The sequence below is a fragment of the Salvelinus sp. IW2-2015 genome, linkage group LG4p (assembly GCF_002910315.2).
Source record: "Salvelinus sp. IW2-2015 linkage group LG4p, ASM291031v2, whole genome shotgun sequence".
Lineage (NCBI taxonomy): Eukaryota > Metazoa > Chordata > Actinopteri > Salmoniformes > Salmonidae > Salvelinus > Salvelinus sp. IW2-2015.
Genome location: NC_036841.1, coordinates 5,541,881 through 5,564,044, shown reverse-complemented (window position 1 = coordinate 5,564,044; position 22,164 = coordinate 5,541,881). Strand labels below are relative to the sequence as shown.

The 22,164-nt window shown below is 43.5% G+C and overlaps 1 protein-coding gene and 1 pseudogene across 1 annotated transcript in view; one reads left to right on the top strand and one right to left on the bottom strand.

Annotated features, from left to right (window-relative positions):
- LOC111956801 (protocadherin-16-like) overlaps positions 1–18,756 on the bottom strand; it is a 202,803-nt gene extending 184,047 nt beyond the window's left edge. The window contains 1 exon segment of the mRNA XM_023977436.2: positions 18,325–18,756. The gene's annotated coding sequence lies outside the window, so the exon portion shown is untranslated.
- LOC111956794 (Fanconi anemia group J protein homolog) overlaps positions 11,573–22,164 on the top strand; it is a 70,420-nt pseudogene continuing 59,828 nt past the window's right edge.

The window sequence follows — 22,164 nt, the reverse complement described above, 5'->3', positions numbered from 1 at the left end:
ATGATGTCGTGTTGGTGTGTGTGTGTGTGTGTGTTGTCGTGTTGTGTGTTGTGTGTAGCGTGCGTGCGTGGCGTGCGTGCGTGCGTGCGTGCGTGCCGTGCAGTGCTTGTTGGGCGCTGCGTCCGTGCGTGCGTGTGTGTGCGACATAGTGAGCGAGGGAACAGAGCAGAGCGGAAGAGAGGAGAACAGGAGGAGCGGAGAGCGAAGGAGGAGAGCAGTAGGCTCCTTGCAGTCTGCCCTCTCCTTCTCTCTCTCTCCTCTCTCCTCTCTCTCTCTACTCACTCCCTCTCTCCTCTCCTGCTTGGCTCTAATCGTGGGTGCTGGAAGCCTGCCTCCACCAGATGGATTCAAAGGCTAATTTCAGTCAGTCATGATTGTGAGCCGCATTCAAAAACACAGTACAAACTGATGATGGCAAGAAGAACATGGAATTGGAAGTACTAAAAACAGAACTCATTCTAGTTCTGTGGTGAAAACCTACAGTCAGGGCATTCTTAAGTGACAGCTTTCGTGTGTAGACAGCAGAGTATGTAATTGTAGCCCTGATCTCTCTCTTTGTGTGCAGAACTAATGCAGGCTCTGGTCTTGGTCTGGTCGTGCGTGTGTGTGTGTGTTGCAGCTGGAGGACCACTCCGCTTGCAACCTAATAGATCTAGCAGGCCCAGCCACCAGCCTGGGTCCTACAGCTCTACTACAGCTCTAACTGTATGATGCCAGATTAAGCCCAACATAAAGTCACAAACTACACACTAACTCAGCATAGTACTATGGCTTTATAGCTCGAACAATGTTCCTTATTCTTGTACTAAATGCTCTATTAAATATATAACAGTATGTGGAAAACACGTATGGTTTCCCCCACTGGTTGACTGGCAGGGATAGGGGGTTTGGGTTCTACTAGCTGCTAGACAAACAGAGAGCTACCTAGCTGAGATGTGTATAAGAGACAGGTGTGCGTGCGTGCGTGCGTGCGTGCGTGCGTGCGTGCGTGCGTGCGTGCGTGCGTGCGTGCGTGCGTGCGTGTGTGTGCGACATAGTGAGCGAGGGAACAGAGCAGAGCGGAAGAGAGGAGAACAGGAGGAGCGGAGAGCGAAGGAGGAGAGCAGTAGGGCTCCTTGCAGTCTGCCCTCTCCTCTCTCCTCTCTCCTCTCTCCTCTCTCCTCTCTACTCACTCCTCTCTCCTCTCCTGGCTTGGCTCTAATCGTGGGTGCTGGAAGCCTGCCTCCACCAGATGGGATTCAAAGGCTAATTTCAGTCAGTCATGATTGTGAGCCGTCATTCAAAAACACAGTACAAACTGATGATGGAAGAAGACCATGGAATTGGAGTGAACTAAAAACAGAACTCATTCTAGTTCTGTGGTGAAAACCTACAGTCAGGGCATTCTTAAGTGACAGCTTTCGTGTGTAGACAGCAGAGTTATGAAGTTGTAGCCTGCTGTTCATTTCACTCTTTCTGTGGTTAAAATATTGAATTTGACAAGCTGAACCCTTTTCTTTACATGTCTTCATCTATGCATGGCTTGTAAATTAATCTAGTTGAGTGCCTTCTAAGAGAGTGAAGCAGTTTACAACAAGGATCCGTTCACTGTATCTGTTGCCTATGATCCATCCCAAATGGCACCCTATTCCTTACATAGTGCACTATGTTTGACCAAAGACCTAATCTCAATGGTTTATACTGTAGTTGGCCAGGATTTTAAAAGCTTTCACTACTAATTATCCACTAATGGCAGAGTCTGTGGTAGCTCCATATATTAGGTACAATTTAAGTTCACAGAGGTTTCCATTGCGCTGCCAACATGGAAGTACTTTCGCGCAATAATGATTTACTTTATAGCAAWGCTGAGGCAGGACTTCTAGGTGTTTTTTCAATAACAAAGGCGATAGACTTTTCAGAGGCAGGAATCTTGTTGTTCGAGAATGCCACAGCAGAAATAATGCAGGCTCTGTCTTGTCTGTCGTTCGTGCGTGTGTGTGTGTGTGCAGCTGGAGGACCACTCTGCTGCAGCCTAATAGATCTAGCAGGCCCAGCCACCAGCCTGGGTCCTACAGCTCTACTACAGCTCTAACTGTATGATGCCAGATTAAGCCCAACATAAAGTCACAAACTACACACTAACTCAGCATAGTACTATGGCTTTATAGCTCGAACAATGTTCCTTATCTTGTACTAAATGCTCTATTAATATATAACAGTATTGTGGAAAACACGTATGGTTTTCCCCCACTGGTTGACTGGCAGGGGATAGGGGGTTGGTTCTACTAGCTGCTAGACAAACGAGAGCTACCAGCTGATCAAAGATGTTTCTCCCTCCCTTGAGTCTGAGAAGCAGAGGAGAGAGCAGAGGACGAGAGCAGAGGGAGAGAGCAGAGGGAGAGAGCAGAGGGAGAGAGCAGAGGGAGAGAGCAGAGGGAGAGAGCAGAGGGAGAGAGCAGAGGGAGAGAGCAGAGCAGAGGGAGAGAGCAGAGGGAGAGAGCAGAGGGAGAGAGCAGAGGGAGAGAGCATAGGGGGGACAACGTAGCTGTGCTGCTGCCAGGGGCTTTGGAACATGCCAAAGGGGAATCCTGAATACAGGCCAGTTAGGTGCCAGCTGGGAGCCTTAGGGAAGAGAACAAATACGGGCCTGAGCCTTGGGGAAAGAGAAGTCTGTCTGGCAACACAGGACTTCAGAGTACAGTAATAAAGATGTTGATGGTCTAATACAGAGGTTGGCAAGCAAAGCGCACAGAGACGGAATTAAAAGTGGCCCCCTTTCATCTTTATCACTAAGGTTATGTCCCAAGTAGCACCCTATTCCCTATATAGTGCACATGCCCTGGTCAGTAGTAGTGCACTTTGTAGGAAACAAGATACCATTTGTTTCCATTTGGGACACAAGCCAAAGACAAATACATTATACAGTACATCCATTCAAACACGCCAATTTAACAAAACATTGACTCAATACTCATATCATGTCTAATAGCATTAGTGTGTGTGGGAACTTTGCCCTAAAACCCTACTAATGCTGATACTTTACTGTGTTTAAGTTTGTTTAAAGTTCTACATGGTCAAGGTTATTTTAACCCAGGTCCCTTTAAATCCCCTCAACTGAGCCAAGCGTGTCAACAGGTCCTGGCTGCATATTAGCACCATATTCCCTATACTGTGCACTACCTTTGACCAGACCAGTGGCGACCCGTCATTCAGGGCAGGTGGGGCAGAGTCCCAACTGTTTTGAGACCAACATGTTTGGCTAAAAAAAAGTAAGGCAGCTCCAAAATGAAGGTGTTTCAGCCTAGCCCAGTTCTTTCTATGGTGGTGGAGCAGCCAGCGGAAAATACGGAGCGTAGGTGTTGGTAATGTTCTCTAGTTGCGCCGTGATTGGCTCAGTGTTCTGTCACTCATGGGACACTACGTCACCGCAGTAGAGCACATGGTAGAGCTTGAAAATTCAAGCACCTTGGGTGCTGCCATAGAGTTACATTATAAGTGCCCATCCAAGAAGGCTCAAGGTCATTGGTCACAGATAAAATGACGTCAAATCACATGATATCTTCCTGTAGCTTGATTGGACTGATCATGTCAGAAGGCACAGTGATGAAGGCACAGTGATGAAGGCACAGTGACGCCGAAACACTGGTGATTTACCCCCCATAAACATTACACAACAAGTTGGAAATCGTAAATTCAACAATGAGTGGTTTGGAAGCATTGCAAAGCAATCACTAGCCTGCTATTCAGTGGAGTGTCTGTGTGGTCCCCTGTCTGGGATTAAGGGTCTCTTGTCCAAGCTTAAAATGATAAACAATCAACATTGGCCATGCTGTCAATGAAGCATGATTTGTGCCGCACTCAAAACAACTGTTAACTCGAAACTGCGAAATCTGACTTCATTGAGTTCAAGACAACTGGGAAAATACATTTTGAACGTTCATCAAACTCGGAATTGTAAATCCGGAACTCCAGACTCTTTCTAGAGCTACGACCTGAAGATCACTGACGTTATCATGTTTCGACCTTGTTATTTTTCGAGTTCACAGTTGTCTTGAAAACATCATAAATACAGAGAATACCCGACTTTGATGACAAAGTTTGATGACAGAATTTGCCCACGAAGGACCGCCGCACCACCTTCCTGTTCAAGTGAGCACAGCACAACGAGGTGAGTCCAAAAATGTAATGTATGCTGCTGCTGTCACGGCCGTTGTCGGAAGGAGACCAAGGTGCAGCGGTGGTGAGCGTACATTTTCCTTTTATTTTAATGTCGCCAACAAAACAAGAAACAAAGAAACGACGGTGAAGCTTAACAGGGCTACAGTGCCACTAACAAAGATAACTACCCACAAACACCAAAGGAAAAAAGGCTGCCTAAGTGTGATTCCCAATCAGAGACAACGATAGACAGCTGTCCCTGATTGAGAACCATACCCGGCCAAAACATAGAAATACAAAACATAGAAATAAAGAAACTAGAATGCCCACCCTAGTCACACCCTGGCCTAACCAAAATAGAGAATAAAAGCCTCTCCATGGCCAGGGCGTGACAGCTGCATAAATGATGTAACATGCCAGGGAGATATGTATACTATAGCTAATAAAGTCATATTAAGTGTACGTTGTGTAGCAAGCTGTTAGTAGCCCATGTGCCTCACCCTAATAATTTGGTATATTTTCCCCTTTTAATTTCAGCTACTGTTCTAACTTGGTGGTGCACATGTAGCTTACAACCTGTTTTAGAGAAATGTAATCATCGAATATTGTAAGATCTTTCATTGTCAGCTTATATGCCCCCATTATTTATCCTACGGTTCTGACTTGGTGTGCAGGGAGAACACTGTAAAAACGGCCCATGTCCTGAATTCTGTCGCTGTACATTTCAAAAGTGCTGAACAAATAGTTATACTGACTATGTCCATCCTAGCTCGCTCATTAATGTCTTAATGGAAATTACTAGTTGCCTCTTATTCACTCATCGTTCGCTTATGCCATAGTTTGTACAGCTCAATTGTCAGTAGAAACCACATTTGTTTAAGCAAGTCAGCCATATCAGCTATGCTTTTTTTAAAGGAGTAAATTAGGCTGAATGAACTGTTTCGCTGCTAGCCAGGTGTAGCAGTGGTAAGGTTTCTGTTTCACCTGTCCTTGTTAATGTCTCCACCCCCTCCAGGTGTCGCTTGTTTTCCCCAGTGTATTTATCCCTGTGTTTCCTGTCTCTCTGTGCCAGTTCATCTTGAATGTCCAAGCCTACCAGTGGGTTTTCCTGCTTTTCCTTTTCTCCTTTTTCTAGTGGTTTTGACCCTTGCCTGTTCTGGACTCTGTACCTGCCTGCCTGACCATTCTGCCTGCCCTGACCTTGAGCCTGCCTGCCACTCTGTACCTCCTGTACTCTGATCTGGTTTTGACCTTTTTGCCTGTCCACGACCATTCTCTTGCCTATTCCCTTTGGATATATTAAACATCTTAAACTCCAACCATCTGCCTGCTGTGTCTGCATTTGGGTCTCACCTAGTGTCATGATACTTGCTGTTGGGACAGGTTTATGTAGGCCCTAACGGTTCGTGGGAACTGTTTGTCATCGTGCAATTAAAGTGAAGACATCAACACTATGAAATAACACATGTAATCATGTTGTAGCCAAAAAAGTGTTAAACAAATCAAATATATTTTATATTTGAGATTCTTCAATGTAGCCACCCTTTGCCTTGATGACCGCTTTGCACACTCTTGGCATTCTCTCAACCAGCTGCATGAGGAATGCTTTTCCAACACTTTTCCAACAGAAGGAACAAAATTCCACAAATTAACTTTTAACAAGTCACAGCTGTTAATTGGGGCGGCAGGTAGCCTAGTGGTTAGAGTGTTGGGCCAGTAACCGAAAGGTTGCTGGATTGAATTCCAGAGCTGACAAGGTAAAAATCTATTGTTCTGCCCCTGAACAAGGCACTGTTCCCCGGTAGGCCATCATTATAAATAACAATTTGTACTGGCTTGCCTTGTTAAATAAAGGTACATTTAAAAAAAATAATAATAATAATTTAAATGTATTCCAGGTGACTACCTCATGAAGCTGGTTGAGAGAATGCCAAGAGTGTGCAAAGCTGTCATCAAGGCAGAGGGTGGCTACTTTTTAACACTTTTTTGGTTACTACATGATTCCATATGTGTTATTTCATAGTTTGATGTCCACTATTATTCTACAATGTAGAAAATAGTACAAATAAATAAAAACCCTGGAATGAGTAGGTGTGTTCAAACTTTTGACTTGTACTGGAATGAGTAGGTGTGTTCAAACTTTTGACTTGTACTGTATGCTAAACAGAACCACTCTCTGAGTTCACTGGAGGGATTTACTCTGGAAGACTTACTCTGGAAGACTTACTCAAATCACCCACAAAATCCCTAGCAGAAAGTAGTTGGAGGCCGCATCAAGCACCATGCAGAAATAATGGCCTACATTCATCAACGTCCAGGCAAAGCCACTTAGCCTACACCAACAACACTTAGCTCTGATCTAGTACTGTATATCCTTGGGTATTACTTATTGAGTGTGATGATGTGCCTGAGAGCTATCGCCACTTGGGGACGTTTCCCTCCATTTCTCCCCACACAAATGGCCTGATTTTCTGGTAGCCTACAAACATTTCCTAACCTGATATTCCTTCAAACATTATGCTTTGTATTATATAAAAACACAATAGCCAGAATCTGGTTACCATTTCATTTATTTAGAAATGTTTAGCGTTTGTATTTCTTTTGTTTGGTACAGCCAACTTCTCTAGGCCTACTCACCATGGTGTCTGAACTGGTTTCCTAGGTGAGCACGCGCCGGCATGTTCACAGCTTTAGGTTGAGCCCTGATAAAGGTTGCAGCACTCTCCGTAGTTGGTTTCTCCGGTTTCGGTGTGTTTTCATAGTTTATTGTAAACGCTAGTGTTTATGCATAGTATGTCATTGTTTCTAGTAACTTTCTAATTGCTGTCCAGTATTATGTAAAACGAGTGTCATACTATTGCCTTTCAAGTGTGTTAATCACTGTTATTGAGAATTTTTCTGTTTAGGTGATGCATGGATTTAAATGCCAGGTTAGGGCAGGTCCTTTTAGGATGCTGTCTCCTCATTCAGGGAAGCATGGTCAACGTTTAGCATGGTCAGCGTCATTGAGGGCTTCAACCATGCTTCTGCCATTTTAAAGTAGTCAAAGTAGTCAACTGGGTGGGGATTCCTATTGGTTGTTGCCTCAATGGAGCTGCCCAGGCTGTCACAGAAGCTATGATGGCACAGATATAAAGATGAGTCCTCTTTTTTATAAAGGTGAGCACTCTGCTTTTAGATATAACTAGCTACCACACACCCCACAGCTCCCCAATAAAAAAACAACAAATTGGGGCGACCCCCTGGAGATCGCCCCCATAGAATTAGGCCATTTTGGTCAACCATGGTTTGCCAGTGCAGCGATAAGATATTGTGTAAAATAATGAATTTGAAGAACTTATCTGCACTGTATATTTCTTAGCAAGCTAGCCAGAGGAATGATTCCATACATGTTTTAAATATGTGATAATATGCCAACATTCCATTTAAACAATGTAGTCAATCCACAGCCTTACACTGTCTGAAATGAGTAGTAGATTATAGGATTTAGAAACGTTGTAAATGTGACAAGTAGGCTACTGATATTGTATCATATAATAGAACTTTCATCTTTCCAAGAAAACATTTATGATCTGTTTACATATATCTTAAAGGCTATTTATTTGCTTTAAAACAGCAACATTTTCTCTCAGCCTCATGGCAAAATGTGCATAATAACATGAGATTAGTTATAAAATTGCACATTTGCACGATTAAAAAATGTGTAGAATTGTAAGAAGTTAGCTGTTTCCCCCAATGCCGCATCATTGCAGGGGGGCCCAGAGAAACTGCGGCACGCCACTGCTAGGTAACATGCTGTTACTATAGCTCTGCCACATTATACTCAGATATGTGAGTTCATTGGCATTTGCCCTGTGGTTGAGGCACTTTAGCCTTTGTCCTCAAGTTAAGATAATATTACTATTTTGGACAATTAAGTTTATTGTATTATTTTTCATTAACTACGTATTTTGCATCTTGATTCAGTCTTCAACATTACCTGTGAAATAATGACCACCTATTTTTGCAGCTGATCCTTTGACTTTGTCTCAACTGCTGCTGTCTAACCTCACAGAAAAGCAACACTTACAGACCACGCACACACATCCACGCACACGCACGCACGCACGCACGCACGCACACACACACACACACATACACACACACATAGCACATGTGGCCCCTAATTATAGAAAATGGCCCAGTTCAAGGCTAAAGAAAATATGGACACGGCTACTTTGTTAACTGCCGCAATATCTGCTCTGGACTGCACTGTGCAAATGGAAAACATGCCTCATTGTTCAAATCAAAGAAGGTTTTTTAAATAACCTTTAAGTGTTATTAACCTGTTGGCACCAATTGATTTCACATCGCCAAAAGTTATTTTTATTAAAAGCAAAATGAGTCTTTACTGTGTCGCGGTCCTTCAGTGGGAGGGGGGTCACATTCTGGTTGCATCCCGAATAGCACCCCATTCTCTACATAGAGCACTACTTCTGACGGGCCCTGGTCAAAAGAAGTGCACTAAATAGGGAATAGGGTGACATTTGGGACGCCGACTGAGACACATAATCTGTCTAAACAAACGCTGCTGCCTTCCTCTATTAGCCTGAGCCGCCACGTCACAGAAGGGTGCCAGAGTTCTGACATTTCCCAAGTTTAGAGCTAAACAATCTGAAATAAAGGCGACTGTCAAACATAGTGAATATTATAGGCAGCGCTGCCCATAGATGAAACAATCCCAGACTCACGACCAGCCTGTTTCATCTCCTGAACCACAGCAGTGTCCCAAATGGCAACCTATTCCCAATATAGTGCACTACTTCTGACCAGGGCCCTATGGGGAACCTTGTGTGCCCTAGTCAAAAGTAGTGCACTAAATAGGGAACAGGGTGCTATTTCAAATCAAATTTTAGGTGTAGACTAACAGGGAAATTCTTACTTACGGGTCCTATTCCAACAATGCAGAGTTAAAGATAAGATCAAAATTAAAACAACATTTTTAAATAGTGACACAAGGAATAAATACACAGTGAATAACAAATAAAAATAAAGAGTAAAAATAATAATACAGGGAGAACCAGTACCGAGTCCATGTTCCATTTTTTCTATATTCCAGGAAATATTTTGTTAGTCCCCACAAGGTCAAATGCAATTTCTAGGGTGTTTAGGGTTAAGGTTAGAGTTAATGTTAGGGTTAGAATTACGTTAAGGGTTAGGGTTAGGAACTAAGGTTAGTTTTAAGGTTAGAGTTAAGGTTAGGGTAAGAGTACGAGTTAGGGCTAGGTGTTAGGGAAAATAGGATTTTCAATTGGATTGAATTGTGTGTCCCCACAAGTTAGCTGTACAAGACTCTGTGTGTGTGTGTGTGTGTGTGCGTGTGTGTGTGTGTGTGTGTGTGTGTGTGTGTGTGTGTGTGTGTGTGTGTGTGTGTGTGTGTGTGTGTGTGTGTGTGTGTGTGTGTGTGTGTGTGTGTGTGTGTGTGTGTGTGTGTGTGTGTGTGTGTGTGTGTGTGTGTGGGTGTGGTGTGTGTGTGTGTGTGTTGGGGTGTCAGTGTAAGTATATGTGAACAGCCAACGTCTTGGGAGACGTTCAATTCTTCCAAGTGGAAGAATATGCTATTATTACTCATCAAGCCTCTCAATGCTGCAATCACAGGCGTATCTCTGTAAATATAATATAATAGTTTTGTGAATAATTCATAGAAGAGAAGAAGAAAGTCAAATATTGAGCAGAAGTAAATCAGTGCTTGGGAATAAGATGATCAATGAGACTCATATAAGAACTTTATTTAATCTTGTAAATCTTAATCGTAATTTACTTTATTTAATCTTGGAAAAACTCTAAACGCATTTTAAGAGATGTTTGATAGGAGATATACTGTTAAACAAAAGTAAAGTCCAACAATATTCCCCCGATTATCCCTGTATCTCTTCAAAACACTTTGTTCCAACTATGTACAGATCTGTTTCTGAACGCGTCTTTATCAGAAAGTCTACGCTCAGAGTAGCTCTGACACATAGGCTGTGTTCCAAATGGCACTCTATTCCCTACATGACTTTTGACCAAGGCCCATAGGGCTCTTGCTAATTCCAATGAAACTTCTGAGCCTTGAAGAGCCGAGTGTTTGGCTGGGAGGGGGCTGGGCCGCTGGGGCACTAGGGAGGGGAGCACAGGGCACGTTGGGGCGCCAGAGTCTCTCCACAAACGAATCCACAGAGTGAATTGTTAATCCGGACTGTCTGGATATTAACATGACAAGTATGAAGTAAAACTACACAAACACTCTGAATACTGCATATGGAGGCCCGGCTAAAACAGAGCTGTCTGGAGCCACATTCGGAGGTGCCATATTTCTGTGTACGGTGGTAATGGGGACCAGAGTTACATAGGGTTGCAAAGGATCGGAGACTTTCCGGGAAATTTCCGGAAATTGTCCAGAAATTTTCCATGGGAAGTGAATTTGGGGAATTTTGCTTAAATTCATCTTAAAAGTTATCTTATAACAGTGAACCTTTTTTTGTTGGATACACATAAGGCAATTCTAGGTCTTGTGGCATATTTTGGTTAAACTATCCCCAATTCAATGGAATTGCAACCCTCTGCATGCACAGTGCACTCTTCCATCACATGTACAGCTGATTCTCAAGATCTTGCACACTAATGAGATGCTATTGAGACCACACTACTATACTGTCTGAGCCAAGGACTACATGCTTTCTGGTAAGTTTTGATTACAATACTGGGTTGGGCGAATATATTTTATATGACATACATAATTTTTTGTTAACTCGTAAATAGTAGCCTATGGCAAAGTGTGTTTAAATCATTTCTAACTTGTTAACAATTTCTGATGGTTAGTTTTTGCTACTATGTGGGGTTTAGCTTGCTTGAGCCTACTAACTGAGGAGTGTTAATTCACCTGTTTCCATACAGTTTCATTTTAAAACATAATTAACTACATCATCTCCACCCCTCAACCAGTATTCTACAAGAGCACAGACACAAGGGACAACAGACACACCAGTCTCTACATTGCAGATGAGCTGAAGGCAGTCATCAATGACCTTGGACCACAGAAGGTATTTGCACTGGTGACAGACAAGCAATGCTGTGAACATGAAGGCTGCTTGGTCTAAAGTGGAGGAGTCCTACCCTCACATCACACCCATTGGCTGTGCTGCTCATGCATTTAATCTTCTCCTCAAGGACATCATGGCACTGAAAATAATGGATACACTCTACAAGAGAGCCAAGGAAATAGTTAGGTATGTGACGGATTGAGGGAGACAATGCCATCCTGTCTGATGTTCAAACTCTGCTTGCAGATGTAAGAGAAGAAATTGGTACTGCCCTGCCCACTTCCCTGTTGCTCCAAGCAGAGGAAACTGCAGTTCTGAAATCCATCAAAAAGCGCGAAGACTTTTGTCTGAAGACCATACACGCCGCAGCGTACATGTTGGACCCCAAGTATGCTGGCAAGAGCATCCTGTCTGGTGCAGAGATCAACAAGGCCTATGGTGCCATCACCACCATGTCTCGCCACCTTGGCCTGGATGAGGGCAAGGTTCTTGGCAGTCTGGCGAAGTACACTTCCAAGCAAGGGCTTTGGGATGGAAATGCAATATGGCAGGCGTGCCAACATATCTCAATTAGCCATCCGGGGGAAAATACTTTGTGGATCTGAGGCTCTTTCCCCTGTTGCCTCCATCATCCGCCTCCTCAGAGCGCAACTGGTCCTTTTTTGGGAACACACACACACCAAAGCATGCAACAGGCTGACCAATACAAGGGTTGAAAAATTGGTGGCCATCCGTTAATTCCCATATATTCCGTTAATTCCCATATATTCCGTTAATTCCCATATTCCCGTTAATTCCAACGGAATGTTTCCACCTCTGAATATTCCCCAAGATGTGCAACCCTAATTCCAAATGGCACCTATTCCTCAAAGCTCTATTGGCCTTGGTCAAAAGTAGTACACTATAAAGCCCTATGGGCCTTGGTCAAAAGTAGTACACTATAAAGCCCTATGGGCCTTGGTCAAATGTAGTACACTATAAAGCCCTATGGGCCTTGGTTAAAAGTAGTGCACACAAAGCCCTATGGGTCTTGGTTAAAAGTAGTGCACTATAAAGCCTATGGGCCTTGGTTAAAAGTAGTGCACTAATAAGCCTATGGGCCTTGGTTAAAAGTAGTGCACTATAAAGCCCTATGGGCCTTGGTTAAAAGTAGTGCACTAGTATGAAGCGAATAGGGTTCCATTTGGGCGACAGACAAAGTGCTCCCATAGGGGCAGGTCAATGGGCAGGTCAAGGGGCAGGTCAAGGGCAGGTCAAGGGGCAGGTCAAGGGGCAGGTCAAGGGGCAGGTCAAGGGCAGGTAAAGGGGCAGGTCAAGGGGCAGGTCAAGGGGCAGGTCAAGGGCAGGTCAAGGGCAGGTAAAAGGGGCAGGTAAAGGGGCAGGTCAAGGGGCAGGTCAAGGGCCAGGGAAAGCCATCCCCATCATAGAGCTCTGATGTGCGTGCCGTGTGTTCCCTGGCTATCCATGCACTCGCTCCCCTGCCATAACAAAACACCAGAGCATTGGAAAAACACAGGGCTTCTCCTTTCATGGTGAGGCATCACACGCACGCACGCATGCACGTAAACACACACACACACACACACACACACACACACACACACACACACCAACACACACACACCTCACATACGTCAAGAAAAGCAGATCATCTCTTTCCACATGAACGGGAAGAATCAGACGGACCTAGCTACGGTATTTGATGGTCTGGGTGTTTGTGTAAGACGTCGTGCGAGCGACAGGAAAAACATGCACTCCTCCTCAGGCCTTTGAACATGATCCTGTCTGATTTGATATTGCTATGGGCGTGGTGTGTTGGGGCGGTTGCAATCATTTGAAACACATGGGCACAGTGATCAGAAAGAGGAGCTGGAGGCTGGCTCCTGACCACATACCGTAACAGCTGAGAGAGGAGGTCAACTTCTATGGTTTTGTTTTCAGTTGATGACTCATATGTCATCCCTACAGGTGTCTACTGTACCATTAGTAGCATGACCATGTATTATTAGTAGCATGACCATGTATTCATATTCCATTCCAGCATTTCCACAACAAGCTTGCTTTAAACGTCACATAAATTGACTACCTATGTATCACTTCAACTGCAACTAGCTATTACACCAGTTATCTGTTGTGTCAACATAAAGGTCTGTTATTATCCCTAGTTAACACAATAACAAGATGAACTCATCGTCTTGACATATAAACTGTGCAGTTCTGAAGTTATCTGTTGTGCCATCTTAGATAGGTTGTTATTCACTGTCTAGCATCTTCTCAGTTTCAGTTGAATATGTATGTGTGGGATACGCATGGTATACAGTAACCGTCCAACAAATGCTTACTTGCAGGTTCCTTATCAGCAAGCAACAACAATAGAAATACTAAAAGATAACAATATGAACATAAAGTAAATGGATCAGTAGAATAGAATACATTTCTTAGCATAGTATAATACAGGAAGGAACAATTTATAGTCCAATATTTACATGTGTATTGGGGAAGGTGGGGGGGGGTCAGGTGTAAGAATTGAGCAAATAAATAAGAGTCCTGGAGTAGCAGTTGTGATGTGTGTGTATCCTGAATGTATATGTGTGTGTGTGTGTGTGTGTGTGTGTGTATGTCTGTGTGGGTGTGTGCATGAGTGAGTGCATGTGTACTAAGGTGTGGAGGATCAGAGCAGCTGGTCAGTCCAGTTCAAGTGTTCAGCAGTCTGATGGCTTGAAGATAGAAACTGTCACTGAGCCTGTTGTTATCAGACCTCATGCTCCGATACCTTCTGCCCAACGATAAGGGAGAGAACAGCTCATGTCTGGGGTGTGTGGGGTCCTTGATGATGCTGCAGGCCTTCCCCAGGCACCCTTTCAAGTAGATGTCCTGGATGGGTGGGAGCACAGTTTAAGTTATGTACTGTGCCATCTTCACCACCCGCTGGAGGGCCTTGTGGTCGTGGAAAGAGCAATTCCCGTACCAGGCCGTGATGCAACCGGTCAGGACGCTCTCGATGGTGCAGCCGTAGTATTTGGAGAGGACCCAGGACGGCATGCTGAATTTCTTCAGCCACTAGGAAGTAGAGCCGCTGTTGTGCCCTCTTGACAAGAGTGGTGATGTTGTTGGTCCTTGACAAGTCCTCTGTGATGTGGAAGCAGAGGAACTTAAAACTGCTGTCTCTCTCTAATGCAGTTCCTTTGATGTAGATCGAGGCATGTTCCCTCCCTGCTTCCTCAAGTCAACAATCAGCTATTTTGTTTTGCTGACGTTGAGGGCGAGGTAGATGTTTTAAAGATGAACTCGTCACTAACCATTCACAGTTTCTACTAACAGATGTTTGATGGCATACTATTATAACAGACACATGTTAAGCAGATCATGACTTGTGGAATCATTGCCTAATCTAAAACCTCAGTCTGAGTGTCTGAAACACTGATGATGGGCCTATAAACAACATTACATTTACATTTACATTTAAGTCATTTAGCAGACGCTCTTATCCAGAGCGACTTACAAATTGGTGCATTCACCTTATGACATCCAGTGGAACAGCCACTTTACAATAGTGCATCTAAATCTTTTAAGGGGGGGGGGGGGTGAGAAGGATTACTTTATCCTATCCTAGGTATTCCTTAAAGAAGCTGTAGGTACTGTAAGTAGGTAGAGTCTCCTGAAACCGCTAGCGTGCGTGTGTTTGTGTGTGTACTGTACCAGTCCAGAGGCACGAAGGCTCCACTGAGCAGATGCTCCACGACTCTCTGTCTTGGGGGAAACATACTCTGTTACACCAGGGGCCAGTAAAACTATGACAAACCATACCAGGAGCCAAGACTAGGTCTATGTCCCAAATGGCACCCTGTTCCCTATTTAGTGCACTAATTTTGACCAGTGCCCTATGTGCCTTTTGGGACAAAATCTAGGGCATGCCTGGTCAGTTTTAGAGGAAAATGTTCTGGCTCTGTTGTTACAACAATCCTGTCAAAATCAACCAGAAAATCCATAAATGATTGGCTTTGCTGTGTCAGACCAAGACTAGAGACTGCCAAGTAGATATGACCATCAAAGGCTGACCTGTACACTTTCAAAGTACAATGTAGCTATATACTTCTGTTATTACTATAGCTAGCTTCCATACAATGTTAATATATACTTCTGTTATGGCTGTAAAAAAACAACAACCAGGAAATGAATCAGAAAGTCTTGGCTCTACTGTGCTGTTGTGTTCATTCCCCTCCATACAGTATGTCATAAACCTTTTATCCTCATCATCACCCCAGGCACAGAGGCACACTGCAAATAAAGTCAAATAATTACTTCATCATGGAGCTTCTGGGACTTGACTGATGACATAATCCTTGGATTGTCATAAAAGCCACAGCCGAGGTTTCAGGCTGCAGTTTCATCCAACAATTCTGCATCATTTCCTTCACTGTTTTCTTTGTAAACTATATACAGTTTTTCTCCTCAGTCCAGCCACTCTACGGTGAATGGCTTTAGCACCACTTTTTCCTTGGCTTTAGTCTCCTGTGATTGGAACACATCAGATTTAACCAATGGCTGCTTGCGAACTCATATTCAGGAAATGAATGGGCCAATCATCAAAGCACTCAGACGATGCACCTAGCACTCAGGCCTCCCAAAGATACAGCCTATAGGCTTTAGCTCAGTGAGCTAGCATAGTCTTTTGGCATGCACTATTTTTCTATAAGAGAACACCAAATTATACAATGAGCTCTATCTATCTATCTCTATCTCTATCTATATCTATCTATCTATCGCTTTGAGTTTCACTGATATGAAACATACTTGGCATTCCTCTCCAGCGGGAGCTAATGACTGTCATTGTTACCTCAACCCCCTATTATTCAATTATTATCGATGAGGACCAGGAATGTGCCTTGGCCCTCCCCTCATAACTGACAACATGCTGCGGGGTTCTCTGACACAACACTGGCACCCAGGAGGGAAAACACCAACATTATGTTTTAACTGACGAATGGGTGGACAGCGAGGGGAGGAGAGAGGAGAGAGAGAGAAAAGAAGGGAGGGACGTCAGCATACTGGTCTGCCAGACAGTGCTCCAAGACAATACAGAAGGAGGATGACTTTGGAGCACCATTGAACCAGCATACTAACAGATAGAGGCAGAGTCCGGAAGAGCACCTTATTCCCTATATCTAGTGCATTACTTTTGACCAGAGCCCTATGGTCAGAGAATATTGGCTACGAGCCTATGATTGGAGACCTATGGGCTCTGGTCAAAAGTAATGCACTATATAGGGAATAGGGTGCCATTTTGAGTGCAAACAACCTGTTAAGGGATATGGAACCCAATTGAAATGAATTAGACATTAGTGAAAGGATTGCGAGGAACACAGTGATTCACTTCACACCCTAATGAACAGAGCCCTGTTGACACTGCAATGAATATGTCCTACTACAACCTCCTGACATCTGTCAGTATGTAGGAGTCTACAGGACCAACAGTGAATTGTGACACAATGGCACAGCATTACACCCCAGCCAACAATAGAATTCAATGGATAAACCAATTTGAGAGGAATGTTTTGTAGAGAAAGGGGGAAGAAAAAATACCCAATGGCACCCTATTCCCTACATAGTACCCTAGCCTACTTTTGACCAGAACCCTATAAAGTGCACTATATAGGGAATAGGGTGCCATTTGGGAAGCACACCAAGTACAGTGGAGTAACATCCTAGTGAATTATTTGACTGGTGGACAGAGTATTATTAAGCTAATTGGTTGAGATTGGTGTTGTGTTGTTTGTCTTTGACAGCATGGTGGTGTTGCCAATGAAAATGTGCTCTAAGTATAGACCATGACGGGTAGCCTACCACACATTTGAATTCTAATCTAAAACATAATATTATTTCTCAATCATTTCAGAAAACCACAAATAATCGCTTTAAAGGTTTGATGTGTTTTTGTTATAATCATATTATTGTTGTGTGGTTGTGTGGTTGTATGACTCTGACTTCTTTTAGAATGTCTTAAATTATATTAACTGGCAAAGCAAGGGGAGCTAGACCTCAGAAATGTATATGTGTCATTCTTTGTTACATAATTAGTGTTTGCTTGGAAGGTTTTTCCAAAAGTTGAAACGGTTTAAATAGTAGAGCCTACAGTGTAGGATCTCAGCTAGAGCTATTGATCCTGCAGTCTGTGTGTTCTCTTTTCTTGCATACAGTGCAATATAACGTAGGGCCTATTGTTAAATAGCCTAAATATCCATCTTTTTTCTTTCCCTTTTACATCCAATACTTAAAGCTCTCCCCTTCAGGAGAGTTGGCAGCAGTAGCCTAGTGTTATGCTGTCTGAAAGAAGTGATTGCCCCCACAGAGGGAAACAAAATCACAGAGTTAGAACAGCAATGAGCAGAGAGGAGAGCATTCAGTCAGGGCCAGATGGTTTGGGTTATAATGAGAATCAGTTTTCAGGCAGCCGTTCCACGGTCCTGCCTGCCTGTCGATAGCAGTTTCACTAGTCGGGATAATCATTAGACGATACATAAGGTGTCAAGACCCAAACATCGCTGACAGCTGTCCCGTCCATGGGTCCTGCTGACTTCTCAAATATACATCTATTTAAGCTTAAAAACAACAGCACTGTTTGACAATAAATGTGATGACTGTATAACTAATCAGAGTCAAATACCCAAAATAAAGATGCAAAAACAAAAACCTGGAGTAAATTATAGAAAACTTATAACACATTGTAAACACTTAAAAAACTTTAACTTTTGCACTTTGGACCCGAAAGAATAAAAACAAGTGTATGGAAAAAGAAGAAGAAAGAAGACAAACGAAGAGATTCATCTTTAAAAGCATCCAAGCTTGAAAATTGTCTCGTTAACTTCATGACTGACTGTGTGTGATGTTTAGGGACCATGATAATGTGCTAGCCTATTCTGCACATGACAACAACGCAACGATTTGCGCTCAAGTTTTAGCCTAATAAAACGTCCATGTAACTAGTGCAATGTATAACAACGTATAAACGTATCGCAACAATGTATCAAATGTATCGCAACGATTTATAATCACTACCTCGTAGTCTTCAGCTAGCGACGTGAGACAGACATTTGACAGTAGTAGAACACTGTAACCGAGGACTTACATTCATATGCTCCTTCTCTGCCACTGAGCGCACGCACGTCCGTTAGCAAATATCCCAACAATAACGGTCGCTTCTTTAAACAAATTCCTTGTGGAGTAAAAAGGCAGAGTAAAAATCTAAACTAAAGTCAAAAACCTCCTAAATTAAATCCATCTCCAAAAGACAAAGCGGTATCCTTTCTAAATGATCCTTTAGGATGGTGAATGTGTTTTCACTCCAGCAACCTCTTGTGATTTCTTCTGTACCCTATTCCTTGTCAGGTGACGAGGGATAGGCAATTCAAAATAACTTTTTCCGCGACCGTTTCCTTTGTATGGTTAAAATGTTGTAGTCAGGACGTTATCAACTTCTCGGCATCGGGACAGCATCCACACTAACAGTTACTGCAGCGTCTAGATGCAGAGCTGCTGCCTCTCCTTGCGCGGAGTGAAACCCGACACCTCTCTATGGCTATGGACAGCCCTCCTTCAGATTGTGCTAATTTATTAAACACGTGCAGAAGTGTAAGGTTATGTTGCTTGACAGCGCCGTGGTAGAGAGAGATGCCTCTGAGAGAGCAGAGAGGAGAGGTGGACATTTCTGAACTCTGGTGCCACCAAGCTATGTAAAAGGGAAGTGTAAGGCAATCTTCAGAATGTCTTTCGGTTCTAAATATCTCATACTCGATGAGCTGCTTGGGCTACTCTAAATGACCTTTCATTTGCATGGTGAAGTAGGCTAAATGAAATGCTTCAGAATCACAATTATGTAATTGATTGGCAACATATTTTTCATTATCATAACCATCGACAAATGGATTTTGGAGCATGCCAAAATTCAGCTCCAGTAGACCGCCATGACAAGTTTGACATTGTTATTAGAACAGAAGGGTTTTTCCCTCTCAGACAATAAAAGGTGTGAAGGACAGCACACGTAGAACACCCAGACAGACACAGCCCTGTTAGAAAAAGAGAGCTAGACTACTGGGTTGTGTTCCAAATGGCAACCTATTCTCTATATATTGGACTACTTTTGACCAAAGTCCTATTGGTCCTGGTCTAAAGTAGTGCACTACAAAGGGAATAGGGTGCTATTTGGGTCGTAGCCCTGCTCTCATGTCTTGTCACCGAGCCCTGTTCTTCTCTCCATCTGGCGACTGCTTGGTTGAGAGGAGCATGTTACAGCTCCGGTCGTTTATGCATCCCAAATGGCACCCTATTCTCTATATACTGCACTACGGCTGACCTGGGCCCATAGGGCTCTGGTCAACAGTAATGCACTATGCAGAGAATAGGGTGCCATTTGGGACACAGACTATGTTATTGCTCTATGTTCCTGATTCAGTTTTCTCTCTGTAAGAGCCATTCTTTTATCTTCTACAGAGCCGGAGCCATGGCCTTGGATACCTTCCTGGTGCTATCAATCAGTAGAAACTAAACTTAAACGTATGTCGTTCTACAACCTGACAATCATAAGAGAATGGACGAGGAACCATGGGTTGGAGTTCATTTTTCATTCACTTCCCTTACTGTGACAGCTGCTTGACATGTCTTGGCTGTTCAAATCCAGTTCTGAATAGTCACATAATATGAATCTGTTTTTATCTGTGTCCCAACTCCTCTAGCTGCCAATACTGTGAACATAGTCTTCAGTTATTTCCTACTATGGAGACACATCCATATATTCCCATTCATGTATGTGGCTCTATACATTAAAATTAAATGTATTCTCACTATCTGGCCATCAGAAAACAGAAACTGAAGATCAATTTGCGCTTGGCCACATGTCAAGAACAACTAAAAGGCTTAAATAACTATTACAGCTGTCTTCCTGGTATGTCTGCAGATGGTAACTGTGTTTTAGCATGAGAGAGATCAAGATGATATGTCTCAATGTGTTTACTAGATTGAGATACTATATGCTTTGGGGTATTAAAATAGAAAATGAAGTTATCCTGAAAAACACAGTTTATTTATATGAATGGCATTTGGAAGAGAGACAGAGCTGGCAAGCTGACACACAAGCGCTCGCGTTCTCTCTCACACACACACACACACACACGCACGCACGCACGCACGCACGCACGCACGCACGCACGCACACACACACACACACGCACACACATTCACTCATTCACGCTCATTCACACACGCACACACACGCACGCACGCACGCACGCACACACACACACACATGCACACAGAGACACACACACACACCCACGCACGCACACACACACACGCACGCACGCACGCACGCACACACACACACACATGCACACAGAGACACACACACAGCGGTATAGTACATTGTCATGGGATGTTGGATCATAAAGAAAATTATTCGTTTTGGATGCGTCTTCTGCTAGACAGGACATGCAGGAGTGTTTCCTCCTTCTGACTCTGGTTTTCTTTTAAATATATTTCAGTACATTTTTGTTAATACTCAAGTGGGAAAATAATAAACATTTCAGAATGAATCTGGCACAGATCATCTCTCATATTGAACTCTGTAATAACACAATAACATCCTTCTACATTTATCCTCATCAACGAAACATTATATCACTCTTCACAGTCATTTACCTCCCTGTTCTAATAGACAAACCAATGGACTGGCTTTCAACCCTGCATGCCTCAAGACTGTTAGCCCACTGAGCTAGGCAGTAGCTCTGGGAGGTTAACAAACACAAGTCTCCAGGTCTCAGGCAATGTTACTCATCCTTCGAACCACCTCCGTTACAGAATCATCCACACATTATCACATTTGCACCAGTTTACAACGTAACATCTACTTCCTTTGCATTCTCTTCTTCTTTAGATAAATGGGTCGAGGGTCCTAGCTAGAGACAGGGCCATCGCTGTGAAGTCACATCGTTGCGTTTGGACCTTAAACACACATACATCACTGCATATTTGTTCTATTACATTACCAGGATAATAAGCCCAGTATCCAGCCAAGTTATTTTATGTGCTTCTCCTCTCTAGTCTCTACCAACAACCTGTCAGAGCCCTGTGCTGATGGGACCTTTATTCAAAACAGACTCCTCAACCTGGAACCACTCACAACTGGGCTGCATGTTGGACCGCGTACTAAACGGCACCGTATTCCCTCCCTACATTGTGCACTACTTCTGACCAGAGTCCTATGGAGCTGCCGCTATGGGCCCTGGTCAAAAGTTGTGCACTATATAGGGAATAGGGTACCATTTCGGACACAGGCTTAAAAGACTAGCCTCCTCCTCACAGGATACCATTAGGGAGGACCATTGCATGCCTCAGTTAGAACTGGAGGTAACTAAGCTTGTGTAAAAGAGCAGCAGCAGCAAAAGATAAATCTCCTGTTGGATTTGTTGTTAGTTTGTAAGATGACAGCGATCTGATTGGAGACATCTATCAGGACATAGAGGAGAACAGATGTTTACAATGTAGCTGAGGGAAATAATGCAAACAAATAGGCTCAGCTCTCTGTCTGTCCTTTATCTCTGTCTGACTCTATTTTTTTATTTTTTTATTTAACTTGGCAAGTCAGTTAAGAACAAATTCTTACTTACAATGAAAGCCTTCCCCGGACGACACTGGGCCAATTGTACACTGCCCTATAGGACTCCCAATCACAGCCAGGTGTGATGCAGCCTGGATTCAAACCAGGTACTGCAGTGATGCCTCTTGCACTGAGATGCAGTATCTTAGACCACTGCGCCACTCGGGTTTCTCTTTGTCTGTCTGGCTCTCCTTTCTCTCTGTCTCTCCTCTCTCTGTCTCTCTGTCTGACTCTCCTTTCTCTCTGTCTCTCTCTCTCTGTCTCTCTTTTCTCTCTGTCTCTGTCTGTCTCTCTTTTCTCTCTGTCTCTCCTCTCTCT